The sequence below is a fragment of the Fukomys damarensis genome, unplaced genomic scaffold (assembly GCF_012274545.1).
Source record: "Fukomys damarensis isolate Sample0158 unplaced genomic scaffold, DMR_v1.0_HiC HiC_scaffold_10, whole genome shotgun sequence".
Classification (NCBI taxonomy): domain Eukaryota; kingdom Metazoa; phylum Chordata; class Mammalia; order Rodentia; family Bathyergidae; genus Fukomys; species Fukomys damarensis.
In genome coordinates this window covers 14885262-14902374 of record NW_022900922.1, presented here as the reverse complement: position 1 = coordinate 14902374, position 17113 = coordinate 14885262, and the positions used below count along the sequence as shown (strand labels likewise).

The following is a 17113-nucleotide window of genomic DNA, read 5'->3' as shown; positions in this document are numbered from 1 at the left end:
AGTTTTAAAGGTGTCTATAACCTGCAGTTGGACATGAGTCCCCCTGCACTGTTCTCCAACATATTAAACACTAACTCTTCATACTTTTCCCCCACCAGCCCTGCTCACTGTGGCTCATTTCTGCTTTCTTTCTATGATTCCCCTACTCTAGGTACCTCATATTTGTTCTTTTGTGATCTAATATCTTCTTTAAAACTATAATGAAGAGAGCCTTTCTGTGAGAGCAATCAGCTGTGCAGGCTGATTACACAGGTGCTAGGCCTTATGGGAATCTGGGCCATCGAGTTAGATGTTATCCTGTTGTGTGCAGAGAGGGCTGGGAACCTAGTGCTCTGCAATCATGTTTATAACCATAAAATATCATTTATTGGGGTGTGGTCATTTTAGTTTTTCTGAAAGTTGTGAAGACCAGCATTTCCAGGTAATAAATAGTGTCCTTTTGTCTCAGTCCTGGGCTGTAAGGCTCACTGTCACTGCACCAGCCCAGTGCAATAGACAGGATCACTACTGACTGGTACCAGACCTGAGAGCCTGGTGTGTGATGCAGCTGAGTGCTGAGTACTAGGTGGCCAAGGACCTGGGCCTTGTAGACCCAGAAGAGTTCAACAGTATTTCAGCTCTGCTGTCCAATGACTCTGACTTTGCTCTTTGGACTGGAGATTTCTCACTGGTAAAATGAGTAAGATAGATTTAATTATCTCTGAAGTTACCAAGCACAAACATAACATTTCTTTGATTTATTTAGAAAAACTAACAATAACCAATGGCAAACACTTCTGACACAGTTCCAGGCATTTTCAGATTCCCACATATTTAATGTTCAGTTATCTGAGAACATAGGTACTGTAATGCAGAATCCTGGACCAACAGAGGTTGGCTACCTCTTGCAGAAGGCCCACAGAATCTCAGATACAAGGAGGGTGGCCACCTGTGCCCTGATAACTGGTAAGCCAGAGAGCTATGACTAAGAGGGTCTAACCTCAGTCCCCAACTCTCAACTAGTACTAACCGAAGGAACATTGAACAGAAATTATGTCACAATAAAAAGGAGAAAGAAAAGAAGCACATCTTCTACTCTCTACCTGTCACGCTGTGTGTGGATTCTCCGTCTAACCTCCACAAAGGGTGTAATTAATCTGCAGTCACAGCAATAGCAGGGCTCTTAGGCAAGCCGGGATCAGGAAACGGCGCCATGTGAGCTTTGGACACAAGAGGGCGCCATGGCAAAGTGCCAGCTTCCTGCAAAAATTTCAGAGGAGACAAGGCCACATTTCTGGGACCTTGTTTGGGGCATCATCCGGTTTTCATTCCTGTAAAGTACAGAATAAAAATCACGTTCAAACCAGTCCCTCACATGGTTCGGTGGTGCTGCCCCTGTCTTCTTGCAATCTGGCTTCCTTTCAGCAGCCCACTGTGTTTCCGTGCTCCAGGCTCTGTCTGCTAATAATGGTGGACGGAGTTAGGCACTGTCACCAAGGATATTTTATTTAAATTTATTTTCAAAATCTTTACCTACATAATTACAGGTCTGGTCAGTGATCACACTGCCTTCCATGTGATCACAATGAGAAAGATTTAAAGAAGCGACTGTTTAGCGGGCCACTGGTGGACCTGTTGGGCCTCGGATGAGAATGATTAGAAAGAGTAATGGGGCTGATTGGCCTGGGATTCCCCATAGCCCCATCCAGGGCCCTAGACAGTGATTGGAGCTGTGTTTAAAAAAACAGTAGAGGGACTTGCTGAACACCCGGGACAAGCGGAGTGGGCCTGTTCTGGCCATGGGAGAGCCCTGCCAGGTGTGCAGATACTTTTAATTAATCAGGCTGCTGTCAAGTCCTCCTGGTGTTCTGGGTGGAGAACCTTATTTTCAAGCCTTGCAGAAGCCCGTGTCTGGGTCCCACAGCCCCGTGGCTTGTGTGTTAGTATTATTATTCTGTAAACCACCCGTCAACTTTCCTTGCCCAGATATCTCTCCTTCCAAGATTTGTTGACGGAAAAAGTTTCAAGTCTTCCCACATGAGCATAGATGAGTAACCTGGGAAGGTCTGTCAGGAAAGTGTCAGAGATGGCTGTTGCTACATGAGAGAAAACTGTCTTTTTAATCCAAGAGGTTCAACTCACCTGCTTTGATTGGACCATCGCTGGAAGGCAAGCAGGACCCACACTGGGAAGAGGTGGACAGGTCCCCACCTTCCTCGAGCGCTTCTGCTAGGGTCCGAGATTTGAAATCTCCTTCTTCACTGTCTGGGGACAAGCATAAGCAAAGCAAATCCAAATCTCTGAGGACAGTTTCTTGAGGGAATAATAAACAGCTATGTCAACGTTTGAAGAAAGTTCTCTGCATGGGGGGCGGGCAGAAGGCAGGCTGAGGGGGTGCTTACCATGCTGGCCTCAGCCCCGCCATGCTTTGTCTGAAGGTCCTGTTGCCGGAGTCCTTCCTTCTCCCTCCACCATTCAGTTATGTCACTCAGTTTAGTCGCTCTGTTTCTCTTTCCTCCTCCTCCTCCTCCTTTCCCTACTGTCCTTTATCTCTCTTTTCGCCTTCCATTCACGTTCTTTTCCTTCTATCTTTGTCATACCCTTTTAGTTCCTCCCCAAGGACTGGCTAGGTCGCACGGAGCTCTGGCCATTGGGGACTGAGTGAGGCTGGCCTTCAGCTGGGTGTCCCTAGAGCAGTTGGTCGTGACTCTGGAGTCCCATTCGTCTTTCTGTTTGTGACAGAGGTGGAGAAGATAATAACATGAAAACAGAGCTTTGAGCAAGAGTCATAGTTATACACTGCTCATGGTTGCTGAGGCAGTCACATGTTTATAAAATGAATAATGGGAAGAGATCCACTGGAATTAGTAATGATCAGGACAGGGACAGGATGTGTACTGAACCCACCATGCCTTCTTCAGAGGAAGGAGGAAGCGGGATTGTGGGCCCACCATGGGGCATCCTCAGAAAGTTGGCAGAGGGCTCCCATTGTGAGGGCGAGTGGGCTAGGATACACGACGCTCACATGCTGGGTGGCTAGAATGAGTTTGTGAACACAGGGTCCTGGAGTCCAGATGGTGGGGTCAGGGAGACTTTCACCTGTAGGATCCTTCTTTGTTTCTGGAACACCTAACTAGGAAATAGCATTGTTCCTTGACTCACGTGTGCATCAAGGAAAGAAAAAGCAGCCTCTGACCATCACTGTGTCTACTTTGGACTGGAAGCTGGCAGTGTGGGAGCCTCTTCGTGAGGATCTTGGGGTGGCGGTCTTGCCTTACCCAGCTGTAGAGGATTCCTAACCTTCCTTTTCCCTGGGAGAGCCCTTCCTGACAAGCAGGAAGTTGAAAGAGGTCCTAAATTAAAGGAGATCTGCCAAGGGGCCACCTCTGGGCTACCATTCAGCCTTTGCTGCAGTGCCCAAGGTACTAGACACAGGGAGGGGTGAGAAGCCAGAGCAGGAGCATGGGGGGCTCCGGAGACAAGTTGCATCTCCTGTCTGGCTCTTGGTATAGGAACATCATTCCTCAGGGCTACACCAAGGTGGCAAGACTGCTCTTTTCCCCGATACTGCCTTTGAAGTGCCTGGGTGAAAGTAAAACAGCAACAGAACGCCACAACTGAAGTCTCTCTTAGGCTAACGAGGCAGGAAGTGCTAACACAGTCACAGTCCTCCCCATTTCTTAGTGATACGTACCATGATCTCCTGTGTAACAAATATACATTGTACCCAAACAACGGTGACAAGTGGTCAACTGATCTGTGCTTGTCTTCTGAGGCCTGTGGCTCTGAAGGGGCTGCCTGAGAGCTGCTATTGTTCTGGACCCCTGGTGCAGAGGTGCTGGGCCAAGACATTGTCCAGGCATGAATCATCCGTTCCCACAGAACTTTAGCTTGAACAGGACAGCATGGATTTGTCCCATGTTGGGTTTGGGGACATTGTTAATACTATAAGAAGCCCTCAGAATATGTGAAGGAAAACACAGATATTTGAGAATGAGATATTTTCACTGTGGCTAGCTAGTTAATCCACTGCGGACTCTGTCCTGAGAGACCAGCTGTTAATTTGCCCTTTGTGAGTTACTGCTTTACCTTCACAGATTGAGATATCTAACTGGTGAGTTGACTGAGTTTAAAAATCGACTTGGATTGGATTTTAAAGAATAGATACTTTCCTTAAACTTATTTTAATTTTGGAAGATCATGACTTTAGTTTTGCTTCAGTAATTCAATGTCTGGGAACAAGTGCCCTTGAAATCTTCCTAAAGCCCAACCTAATTAACTCACCTTCTCATTTTGACTCCTGGTATTGACAGTCTTGGTCTGTGCCCAGGTACAGCTGTAATGGGCTTTTGCTCCTGGGTTGTGGGCTGTCATTAATGGTGTTCCTTACAGGGTTTTCTCTTTGCGGGGCTCAGGCTTGCTTTATGTAACAAGGCCATAGTACCTCTACCTGACCAAGTGTCTATATATAGAGATCTGTACCACACAGGGTCAGCTCTGGGCCAGCCCTCCTTCTCCTGGTGCTCTCCTCATGGATCTCCTGGTTTTCTTGTTTCATTTTGGAATCCTTTGTCCATTGGTGAACACCAGTTGGTGCCTGATGAACACTTCTGGTTGTGTCATACATGTGAAACTTGCGATGTGTGACCTTACCATTTTGTGGCCTGTTGGTACAGAATTTTGCTTTGATCTGGCAAAGTGGCTTGTGACATCCCTTATGATACAGTACAGCCTGGCAGGGTGTTCCCTTCCTGGTCAGTTGCCCCCAGCCCTGCTTTGTTTGTGAAGGTCCATTCTGGCCCAGGCCCAAAGCAGTGAGGCAGGGCTGGTGTCTCTCTGTTTGGGGCAGGTCTGACATAGTCCAATCCTGAATCATGTGCTGGTGAACCAGCCCCCTGTGCCTGGTTAAAACCAAGTCTACCCATCCCCGTGTCTGGATATTCTTCTACCCATCAGTGTTTAGCCTGCTCTGTCTCCTCATTCCCACACCTGCTGGCTCCAGCTGCACTCTGCCATCAAGATGTGATCTTCCTTCAAATCTAAAGGACATGGCAGAGCCGGGCATGGTGGTGCACGCCTGTAATCCCAGCATTCGGGAGGCTGAGGCAGGAGGATTGCTGTGAGTTCCACATCAGACTCAACTACATAGTGAGACCCTGTCTCAAAAAAACCAAACAGAAATAAATAACTAAATAATAAAGGACATGGCAGAGCCGGGCATGGTGGTGCACGCCTGTAATCCCAGCATTCGGGAGGCTGAGGCAGGAGGATTGCTGTGAGTTCCACATCAGACTCAACTACATAGTGAGACCCTGTCTCAAAAAAACCAAACAGAAATAAATAAATAAATAATAAAGGACATGGCAGCCCCAGGGCTGCTTGTGAGTGTTGCTGATAGCTCTGAAGAAGTCTGGGGTGTTGAGCCAGAGGGGACATTGGAGAGCAGGAGAAGGAAGAGGCAGGGAGAAGGCAGAGCCAGAAAAGGAAGTGAATGTGTGTATTATGTGTGGTTGTGTTGTGTGTATAGCTATGGTGTGTGGCTCTATTGTGTGTAGTACGTGTGACTACAGTATGCGTGTGGCATGTGTGTGACTGTGGAGTTTTTGTGTGACAGTGTTGTGTCTGATGTGTGTGTGGTTGTGTGGTGTGTATGTGGTATATGTGTGGCTCTGTCATGTGTGTGGTGTGTGCAACTATGACTTGTTGAATTCGTGTATGTGGTGTGTGACTGTGTGATGTATAGTGTGGCTGTGTGTTGTGTGGAGAGTGTGTGTGGCTTTTGTGTATGAAACTGTATGACTGTTGAGTGTGTGTGTGTATGACTATGGGATGTGCATAACTGTGCACTGTTGACTGGACGTATGACTGTGTTGTGTGATTGTGTGGTATATAAGTGTGTGGTGCATCGTGTATGTGGCTATAAGTGACTGTGTGTGTGGCTGTTGCACAGTGTATATGACTGGTGTCGTGTGTGACTGTGTTGTCTATGTGTGTAACTATGGTGTGTATGGTGCATGTGACTGTATTGTGTATAGTGTTTGTGATCATGGTGTGATGTAATTGTATGTACGACTGTTGAGTGGATATGTGATGTATGTTGTGTATGTGATTGTGTGGTGTGTAGTATGTGGTGCATGGTGTGCGTGGCTGTGTGTGACTCTGATGTGACTGTGCTGTGATGTGTTGTGTGATTGTGTTGTATATGTCTGTGTGACTATGGTGGTGTGTAAGTGACTGCACAGCTTATATACGACTGTGACGTGTCTGAGGTATATATGACTACGTGAGGTATGGTGCACAGTACCAGGTGTGTGACCGTGTCATGCACAAAGTATATGTAACTGTGTGGGGCGTGGTGTGCACGCGCTGTGTATGCATGTGAGTCAGGTGTGACAGCTGCTGAGTGGAGCATCTGCCCGCTCCTGGTGGTGAGTGGTTGTCTCAGAGCAGGTTCCTGATGGCAGCAGCGGGTCCAGCAGCAGAGCTGCCCCATGAGTTTTTGTGTGACAGTGTTGTGTGTGATTGTGTGCCCTGCACACTCCGCAGAGGGCTCCTGGACTGGAAGTCTTTCCTAGGCTGCGCCTAGTGGAGCTCCCTGCCCCCTGGCTGTGCACCAGGAGGTCTGTGAGGGCAGCTGAGCCTGCAGCTGAGGGACTCATGAAGCAGTCTGATGGATCCAGGGCGGTTGTGTGTGTGTGTGTGTGTGTGTGTGTGTGTGTGCGTGTGCTCATGTCAGTGCTTGTGATCATCCAAGTAGATCAGTACCAGATCTCAGAAGTGAGAACTTTATTTTGATGTTTGATCACCTGTTCTGTTGAATCACACAGGAATGTCCCCCATCCACCTCTTTTTTGGGGATTACCAGGGATCGAACTTGGGACTTTGTGCTTGCGAGGCAGGAGGCAGAACCACAGAGCTAAATCCCTGTCCCGTTGGCTTTTCTTATTCTTTTTGTTTTCAGTCCCCATTTTAGTAATAAAAAGACATGTATAGGTCAGACTGGTCCTTGTTGCTCTTGTCCCGAGGTTGTTTCTCCCCATTTCCCTGAAGACTCGTCTTCATTTCTCCCAACTCACCTTGTGACTTAGCTGTTCTACAGATGCTCCTGAAAGTTGACCCTGAATTAGTGACCCCGCTTTGGGTTCTTTACAGAGCAGCATGGGCTGTGGACCGGATGCTGTCTTCAGAAAGCTGGTTGCCTTCAGTAGCAGGTTGGGTGCATCTTTCTAGAACTGAGGTTGTAGTGCTTTGCTAGATTCTGTGTATCTTCCACTTCTTTGCCCACCACTGCTTGAGATTCTGTTGTTTGCATACTGTTTGTTTGTGTGTCCCTCTTTCCATCTGTTCTTAAAAAAAAAAAACCCAGAAACAAAAACCAATGGAGTTTAATTTTAAACCAACCCAGATGACAGCAGCCAGGTCTTGACAATGCTTTGGAACTGCAGAAGAAAATTCTCATTAAATTACTTGTCTGCTTGACTCACTTTCCACGCGTAGCCTGCTGTTGGGATGCTACATGTTTTCAAGGTAAGTGTGTGTTTCAGAGGCATGTTCCATGCACCTCAGATAAGCAGTTATTTAAGAAATTGGCTGTGACATGTGCTTTCAATTTTAATGTTTCCTTTTGCATTCTAAAATAATCTCCGATTGCAGTGACTTCCTACTTCCCTGTATAAAGACCATGTCTTCAGGAGCTTCAGTGATTTTTGTAGCAGAAGTTGGTGAGGCACCCTGACTGCTTTCAGGGTAACATGGAAGCTCTCACCATTTCTGTTCCCTGAATTCTGACATGATCTCCTGCTGTGAATTGACCTTTTTAAGGAGAATCTGCAAAGAAAAATCCATTATCTCACACAGAATCACGAGAGGTTTGGGAGTCCTTCACCATCAACTCCCCTGAAGCCGATGGAGAGTAGCTGGCTGTGGTTACCATGCATGATTCAGAGCTGAGGGGAGGGACACAGTTCCCAGCAGGGCTAGAGATCAGAAGTCAACAGACTTTTGATTCAGAACTATTCTCTAATATCCTTGCCTGGTGACCCATCCTGTGTCCCTCCCTGTCATCCATTGCCCTGAGTCTTACCTAGGGGACCATCAGTGCTGTAATAAAGCCCACAATGAGTAGGGTGCTCCTAAGATTTAGTGTTGCACTCAAAACAGTTGCTGACTGATGGTTCAGAAATGATAAGGAAAAATTCATGGGCAGGAAGGCTTGGCAGGAATACCATTAAGGAAATTCAAGGGAGACATCTCCAGCTATCAAGGAAAAAGCATTCAACCTCCCCGTCAGATCATCCTTACAGCGCCTCACAGGGAGGCCGACTCTGGGGACAGAAGAGTTCTGTGTAGAAGATATTGAAACCCCCAAATCTCAATTTCTACCCCTGGAAGAGGGCATCTGAAATAATCATAAATACTGGTGTTCAGATGCAAGACCCAGACAAAGACTTCTGAACTAACTCCCATTGATCTTGTCTCTCCCTTTCTAAGACATCCTTTTTCTCCTTCATAGCCCTCTGATTCAAAAAAATCCAATCCAATCCATCCCTGTATTTACCATCTGAATTATTAAGAATGCTGTAGTTTTAAGTGAAACACTGACAAAGACTCTAAAATGGGTTCCTTTGGAACTACAATGCAGATGTCACAGCCCTCAGGGTCTGTACTGTCTGGGTGCATCTGATGGTTGTAGCTCTACTGGCCTCACTTGGCCTCTGCCTTGTCTAACTCATGGATATCCACTTGCATAGAGAAATGGATCGCTATCTGCTCTGCTCTGAAGCAAACTGAGTTGTTATTAAGGCCATAACAAATATTTACAGCTGTAGTACTGGGAGGACATGGGCCAGAGTGCTATTCTTGGTGGGAAGCCATGGGAAGGGAGCTGCCTGCCATGGGCCTTGTTGACTGAGACCACCTGTTTGTCAGTGGATGCTGAGTGGCCTGGGATCCTCACTGCAGCGTCCACCTGCAGAGGTGGTGGCCAGTGGCGCACAAGCTGTGGCTGGGAGACCCACCAGCACTGGCCTCCTTGGAGTTTGGGCAATTAATTTCTCTAATGTTGGCCTTAGTAAAAAGGGAAAGGGCTGGATGATCCTCACCACGCCCTAACTCATCAGAGTCTGTCACTATCCGAATGTGTGGCCCTGAAGGAACTCAGCTGTTTTCACTCTGAGTCCCTGAGGCGTGTGGGTTCTCAGGTTGCGCCTCTTTGGCGACAGCAAGTCCAGCTTGCTTTGCTCCTTCTTCCTCTCTCCTGTCATGTGCCAGGAGCAGCTTAGATAATTCATGGTTCCCCAACACAGTTTGGCCTGGGAAGTGGAGCCACAGGTAAATAGAATCACAGCAGGTAGGATAGAAGGACTATTCCAGAGATACTAACATGTTTCTGGGCCATGCTAGCAATAGGACTACTGAAAAGCCTGTCAGCTGGGTTTGCCAGTTCACTGCTGACCTGGTTCTCATTTGGAATTGGTCAGTAAGTGTGGGCTGCCAGCAGCCTGAGAGCCCTGGTTTCTGACAGGACCCTTTCCACCTCATTGGTCTTTTAGTCTCAGTCCCGTATGATACGTGGTGACTATGGTGGCTGTCCGCAGAGCAAGCATGCCTTTGTAGAAATGGTGTGGATTTCGCTGATCCATGGTAGCTGCAGTTTGGATTGTAAAGCTCTGTGTTTGAGCCCCCCACTGGTGGAGCATTCTGGAACCCCAGTGTTACGTGCACAGTGTGCTTCTAGAGCACTTGTGGTTTCAGGGGCCACCACAGACTGTTTCTGAACCCACTGAGGTAGGCCAGATACAGCCCTGGATGGAATACGGATAGGGGCTGCATGACCATAGCTGTCTCGAGGAAGTTTCCCCACGAAGGATGCACTAAAGATGAGAAGGGCAGCACCTGGTTTAATGTGAGGACCTTTGGTCTTCAAGAGCTCTGTGACCTCACTTCTCTGGGGGCTCAGATGAGTTGATGCAGAGCCTATCCTTGTATAGCCAGAAAACCACCCTGGTTGTCTGCAGGTATCCCGTTCACCCACAGTGTTCCTGACCTGGTATGACAAGCTCCATTGTGGTTTTGAGCACTGTGAGAATCAGATCACATCCTGCTAATGAGTCATCATGAATTTACTGGTTAGATTCAATATAAAGTGATGCTAGAAGCTCGGGTCTGAGATTGTATGGAATTATTGCTTTGGCCCCTGGTGATGGTGGCTTATCATGAAAGGAGCCATCAGGAAACTCTTTCAGTCTGTTGGGCCAGGAAGTGGAGAGAGGCAGAAACTGGGGAGTGGGCACACCCCCAATGACCAGTTGTTCTCCCAGCAGGCCCCCCAACCTAAGGGTGCCAGCAGTTTCCAGTAACTGCACCTGGGGACCTGGAGACGAAGCCTTTACGTGTGAACACTGGGGACACTCATCCAAGCCACGGCAGCATCCTGTGAGGTCTCCAGCCTTTGGTCCCTCGCTGACTCTGTGAGTTTCAGTGGCACCTTCTGTATATGCCTCTTTCCCCCCACCTCAAACTGATCTCTTGGCAGAGGAGCTATCAGGATCCCCGCTGGAGAAGAGGAGATCTCTAGCTGTTCTCTGGGGCCATGAGAAAGGACCAGGTAAAGGGGAATCTTTCTAGGCTTGGTTTGCTTCCAGGCATCTCAGATCAGCTGGTCTGCAGGATGCCCAGGCCTGGCTCATCCATCAGGCATGAGAAAGAGAAAAGTCATGTGTCCTAAATCAGGTCTGGTGCTCTTTCACAGAGAATGTGATTGATTTTCTGTCCCCCTCTCTGTGCTATTTATGTTACAGAGCACTTGTTGGCCTATTTATCTCATTCCAGCTTACATCCTTGAGGTGCCATTGGATCCACAAACATAAAGAGGAGATGTAACACTTGTTGAGCTGGTCTATGTTATAGTCTATACATCATGGTTTCTACCTCATGCGCTGCCTGTACAATGAAGGATTTTTAAATTGCTAGGTGAGAAAGTTTCAGTCAGTGTCATCCGTTGGGTTTGCTCTGTGGACCTGAAGGAATGGCGTATGTTTGAATGTGAGTTTAGGCCCATGAACTAGCCAGGGCAAAAGTTTCCCTATCTCAATGTGGATATGGAAGGGCATAAAATATTGGACAACCTTTGCTCAGTGAGAGGTCTACAAAGATGCCTGTGATACAGGGATATCTGGCCAGGCACCTGGTTGTGGGTATTGGTCCCTGCACAGAGTAACAGGTGTTAGAAGACAGGTACATGCGGGATGGTGTGTGTGGAAGGAGACTTGTAAATGAAGGGTGACAGATTTGGGTTGTTGAGATTAAAAAAGATGAATCAAGCAATGCTCTCAAAGGAAAATGGTGCTTAAACTGACTCTTGGATGGTCAGACATCCATTCATTCTTTTTATAGTATTAATTATCTTTTCATACATAACTTGAAGCTTACTGGATACTGTAACCAGTATCCAGTGTACTTACTGGATACTGTAACCAGTGGCCCTCCTTCATTTCACTATAGGTCCATGGTAACCATGCTGGGGGGTGGCTGATTTGGCATCATGGATGGTGCAGGGCTGCAAGCCTCATGGTGAAGTTGGTGTGAATGGGTGACCATGGGGTCAGTGTCCTCAGGTGCGATCCCCAGAGAGGAGCCTGTGTGCCCAGCCAATGAGAGTGAACTTTTATTTAGAGGTCTCCAGGGGCCACTCTAGTTATCAGCAGGATCACATCATCAGTGGACTCAGCAATAGGCATGTAGGTGGACACAGCAGTGGGCTTCTGGGTGCAGGTGGGAGGTGGGCAAGACAGGTAGGCAGAGAACCTAACCCAAATGGGAGAGGCTGTGTGGACACAGTGATGCAGGAGACAGAGAACGAGCAGTTTGGGGTGAGGATGAGGATTTCAGGACAGCTTCTCTTTTTTTATCCTTTAGCTGCTTGGCAATGGGACCACTGAGGGGTAGGAGAGAGGACAAGGATCAGGTGTGGGGAGTACAGCAAGAACAGGTTTGGCCACATTGCTGGTGAATCCTAAATTCTGTAGGCCTTGCCCGAAAGCACTTCACAGGTGAGAGGGGTCCCTGTCTACAGAGGAAGCTGTGCAGTGTCATGACCGGGATAAGCCAGGCATGGCACAGCACTGGTGCCCTGACAGGTAGGACTTTTCAGGACACAGTGTCTGAGTCGGGCCGAGGAGACCTCACCTCTGGAGTGCAGAAGCTGTGTTTCACATGGGCTAAGCCCATGGATGGATTGGCAGGACAGGCCCGGGCCTGATGCCCTGCTCTGTGGAAAGACCCTGCAGATGTGATAACTGGGTCTTTTCTGGGGTGTTTTCTGTCTGACCTGTAACTGATCCCATTTGTGAGGCTGATATAACAGACACAGCAACAGAAATATCAGATATAATTCCCTACAGTAGGGGAGTCCATCCGGTACAGCGAGATGTATGTGTAGTGTGAGAATATGTGTGAGGGGCAGGTGACCCTCTGTCCTGGCCCTTCCCCCTCTTCCCGGGGTTTCCTGGCTCTTAAGTCCTGTCCAGCCACCTGGCTGCAGCAGGTGTAAAACTCGTTTGCCACACATAGTTTCATGGAGCAGAGGCTGACTTCTTCAGTTGGTGCCTAGTTATCAAACAGCAGTTCGGCACCAGCTGGCAGTCACAGCAGTTTTGATAAAGCTTACCTCTGAGTGAAGATAAAGATGCTGCCTCAGAGCTTTTGTCCTGACGCAGGTGAGGGCTGACAGGAGGGGTCTCTCACGCGGAACTGCTGCTGGGGCTGAAGGGAAATGTCTGCTCAGGTGGTCGTCCGCAGGGAGGGAGTAATTGGGCTTTCCATCTCGTGCCCCAGCATCGATCCTCTGTTTCTATGACGGGACTGTAGAAGCTTTAGAAACGGAATTGGAGTTTGTATTTTTAGCATTTGAGTCATTGAGAGAAGAGTGAGGGAGGAGTTGGTGGGAGAGTGGGTTTCTGAGGGCCTCTGGCCATAGTTACTTCTGTCTGGGCCTGTGTGCCAGACATTGCCACCTCCTGTGGTCTGTGCAGTGCAGCCTGGCAAGGAAATGCAGAACTTGGCCGCAGACCGCAGGGCTCACTTCAGGGTCTCTCCGATACATCGCCTCTCCTGCCACATGTATGGGAGTGTGCGTAGGGTTTGCTTGTGCATTTCCTGATCTCTGCTGAGCCTGTGTGCCCATCCTGTGGCTTTGTGTTTTATAAATGAGACAGGGCTTTTCTCTTTACTTGTGTCTCTGGTGGCAGTGAGAAGAGAGGAGTGGAGAAAGGAGGTGTTGAGGGAAAGGACTGGAGCTAAGTCAGACCGAGACAGCAAAGTCAGCTCTCTTGCTTCCTTCTTAGTACACTGTGCTGCCATCAAGGGACCCTACCAACTGGGTCAGAAATTTGTTTCCTCAGTGCTGACCACTGAGAAGTCCAAGGTCAAGGGGTTGGCGTCTGGTAAGGGCTTCTGTCTGCCTCAGCTCACATCTTGGGAGAGGCAAGAGACGAGAGGGCAGAGGGCTCGGCCCTGTTTGTTTGTTTGTTTTCCTTTAAGTTTATCGGTGCATTTTAGGTATATAGTATAGTTACATTTACCATTGGGATCTTGTACCTTTACATGATGGATCTTGGCTTTTATTTTTTTTTTCCACTCCCCTGCACCGACCCTGTCTGTTATGAGCCCACTCCCAGGATAACTCCCTGCCATAGGACTTTGATCCCCTCTCCTTTGTTCCGCTCTGTGACCCGCATACTTCCTAAAGGCCTGCCCACAACACACGTGTTGAGGACCAAGTTTCCAGCCACAAGCTCTGGGGGACATGGTCACCTTAGTGCTCCCCTGTGCTTTGTAGCAATTTACTCACTAAATGGTACCAGGAAGGGCTCCCCTTTGTGGTTTGCTCGTGGAGCATCTTAAAGTCCTTGGTGCGTTTTGTAGTTTAAACTCTGGGTGACAGTAGTTGTTAAGGTAAAAACTGCCATGTGTTTGAGTTCTGAGGAAAAATAGAATCTTGAAGGCAACTGAATGGGCTCTTCCCACTCTTCTCTCCCCAGCCCCTTTGCGATGAGGCCGAGTTGGCCACTGCTTGGGTATTTCCCAGTGTGTTCCGTGGGATACCGGTCGTGTGTGCATCTCCCCAAGGATTTGGAGGGTAAATTTCCCTTTGCCAAGGCTCACAAAATGATTCACAATGCTCAGGCTCAAATCCACAAGCCAATAATATAGAACAAGGACATTGGATGTGACTTGGAGGAAAGCAAAGCAGAGCAGACTTGCTGCTTTCTCATGCAATTTTATTTTAAACGCACATTATTACTCCACTTTCTCCAGTATCAGACAGCTGGTTCCTTCTTGAAACAGCTCTTCCAGACAGATGCACCCGCCACGACTTCAAAGCCTTGGCATCTCTAGGGCTTCCAGTCTCATTTCTCGCAGTGCCCTGACTTCACCGTGTGCCAACCCCAGGCTCCTTGGCACCAGGATGTTACCTAGAGCCGAGTAGTTCTCTTCCATCTGCAGAAGGATGGGTGAGCATAAGGTGCCAGACTGGTTATTGTACCCATCAGCAGATGGATTTGCTCCCTTTGCAAGGGGTCTCTTTTCTTCTGTGAGATGTCTCTATCCTGGAGACCTGTTAGGGGTCTGTGTGGTCCTTAGCCCAAGAACCTTGCTCTTGACCTCATGTGGTGTGAGTTACACATGGGATCCTCAGGACTGGGCAGCTGTGACCTGGCCAGCTAGTCTACTACAAACACTTGATTCTATTATTTAAAACAAGGCCATGGCTGCAAGTTATCACTCCAAACAGAAGCATAACTAAATTTGCTGGTTATTGATGCTAATTACAGGTATCACATTAGTTTGAGGGAGTAGGGGACGAAATCAGGGACTGACAGTCACTCTCAACTTCATTCAAGTTTTAGGTCTTTTTGGATTGAAAAGTAAACCATTCCTTGCTCTATCCTTGGAGCATTCATTTTATAACAAAATACTCTGCAGCCGTGAAAGCACATGGTGATCACTGCACACGTCAGTGTGTATCAATCTCGTACACATGTCAGTGAGAAGAAGCCAGTTCCAGAAGAATGCATACGGTATGATACCAATTATTTAGCTTAAGTACATGCCGAACAGCATTCCATATGTCATACAGATATACGTACATGTGAAGGAAAAGGATACCTCCATATGTGGCAGTGATTGACAACCGAGCGAGGTGTTGAAACATAGGGAAATCTGGAAAGGGGACACAGGGCATCTTCAGTGCTGGTGGCAGGGGTCAGGAAGAGGACTGAGCACCCGGGAAGGCTCCCAGGCTGTGTGCTGCCTTCATGAGGAGCAGACAGGAAGATGGCTGGGAGCAGGCAAGGCAATGCCGACAGGCAAGGTAGACTCTGGTGCAGGGTAGGAGGAGAGGGACTGGAGGAGAGCAGGTGCCAGGCCCCACTCAGGGCTTCTGTGCATGCATGCACTGAATGCTGGGTGCTTACCCTTCACTCAGGGCATCCTTCCTTCCTGGGCACTTTCCCATGCCATAGTGGTGTGATGCATTTTGACTTGGGAGACAGAATTCCACTTGAGGCCAGCTTGCTGTGTCCGCGTGTGAGATTCTCTGAGGCAGCCCACACGGCCTTGCATCTCTGATGGTGACAAGTGTCTCTGCCCTGGCTCTGAGAGTGACAGGGCTCAGCCAGTCTGACAGACAAAAGGATAGAGAGGCCCCAAAACATGGGGTTCTGATGCTCCACAGCTCCACTTAGCAAATAAACCTGTTTATATGAAGCCTTTTCTCTTTTCTCCTCTGCCCTCAACCTCTCCCTCCGAGCCTGTATGAGCTGTGATAGAAGACTGTGTGAGGCAACGGCACTGACTTCGCTCGTGAGGACCATCAGGGTCTCCATTTGAGAATGATTTTTGCAAAAGCTTCTGCCAAGAGCAGCGTGGCTCGTCAGGCATCATCAGTAGTCAGGTGTGCTTGAAAGACCTCAGCTGGGTGATGTCACAGGGAGCTGTGGTTTGCTCCCTGTGTATTGTTCTGGTGTCGCATTGATTTTGGAACTGCTGTTATGGGAAACTGCTTCTCCTAGACTCCAACATTTGCTTATGGAATGTTTTTCTCCTTGATTTGCCAAAAAATTGGTTTTCTTTCTTGTGGGGTTTTTTTTTTCAAGGTGTGTCGTACGTTTGTAGTGGCTGCTGCATTTTACAGAGCTTTCATATAAATTGCATACTTAATTCTGTCCACGTGAGCAGTCTGACCTGCTGTGGCTCTGACCGTGGGTAAGCAGAAAGCAGAGTGATCACTGAAAGTCAGGGATGGTGGCTTGTCTTTCAGTAAAGAGACACACGAGATGTAGAATTTTCTGTGCACCACTCATAAGGCCCAAACCCACCTTGGCAAAGAAAAAAAAAAAGTGAAAGACAGAAGGCACATCAGTATCACTGAGCACTTGGACTTGCTTTTAAATGATGTGAACTATGATTCTACTTAGAGGAGGTCTCTGGAGCTGTCAAATTCTTAGAGACAAACTGTAGGATGGGTGCTACAGGGCCCAGGAAAGAAGAAGGGGAATTTATATTTAATTCGTGTTTAATGGTGTGAATGTACTTGATGCTGCTGAAGCATACCCTTAAAAATGGTCAAGATATCAAAACAGAAACACTAGACTTACTGGAAGATAAGTTAGGTAGAACTCTTAAATATATTGGCATAGGGGACTGGGCATTTGACTCAGTGGTTCTGCCACCTGCCTCGCAAGTACAAGGCCCTGAGTTCGACCCCCAGTACAAAATATATATATTGGAATAGGAAAAGACTTCATGAACAAATCCTTAGTAGCACATGGGAACTAGCACAAAGAATCAACAATTGGGATCTCATCTTTTATTTTTTTAATTATTTATTTATTTATTTATTTCAGCTTTAATTGAGTTTATTGGTACATTTTAGGGATACAGTACAGTTATATTCATTGTTGGGATCTTGTACCTCTACATGACAAGTCTTGATTCTCATTTTTTCCCCTTACCTCTGCCCTCCCTTCACCCCCTCCTCCCCTCCCCATCTACAAACACTTTATTTTCATCTTTACATTCTCTCACATTTTTTTCTTTTCCCTTTTTACTCTTCACCTACCCATCCCACCTT

General features: G+C 47.8%; 1 protein-coding gene and 1 long non-coding RNA gene across 2 annotated transcripts in view; one reads left to right on the top strand and one right to left on the bottom strand.

The window, feature by feature from the left end:
- The window catches only part of LOC104860773 (DISC1 scaffold protein), a 395803-nt gene that overhangs the window by 93600 nt on the left and 285090 nt on the right, over window positions 1-17113 (top strand). The window lies entirely within an intron of this gene.
- LOC117285460 lies at window positions 784-12807 on the bottom strand. Its single transcript, XR_004516487.1, has 4 exons — window positions 12647-12807; window positions 2382-2708; window positions 2122-2244; window positions 784-1310 (listed from the first exon to the last, which is right to left on the bottom strand). It is a non-coding gene; the product is annotated as an uncharacterized LOC117285460 (long non-coding RNA).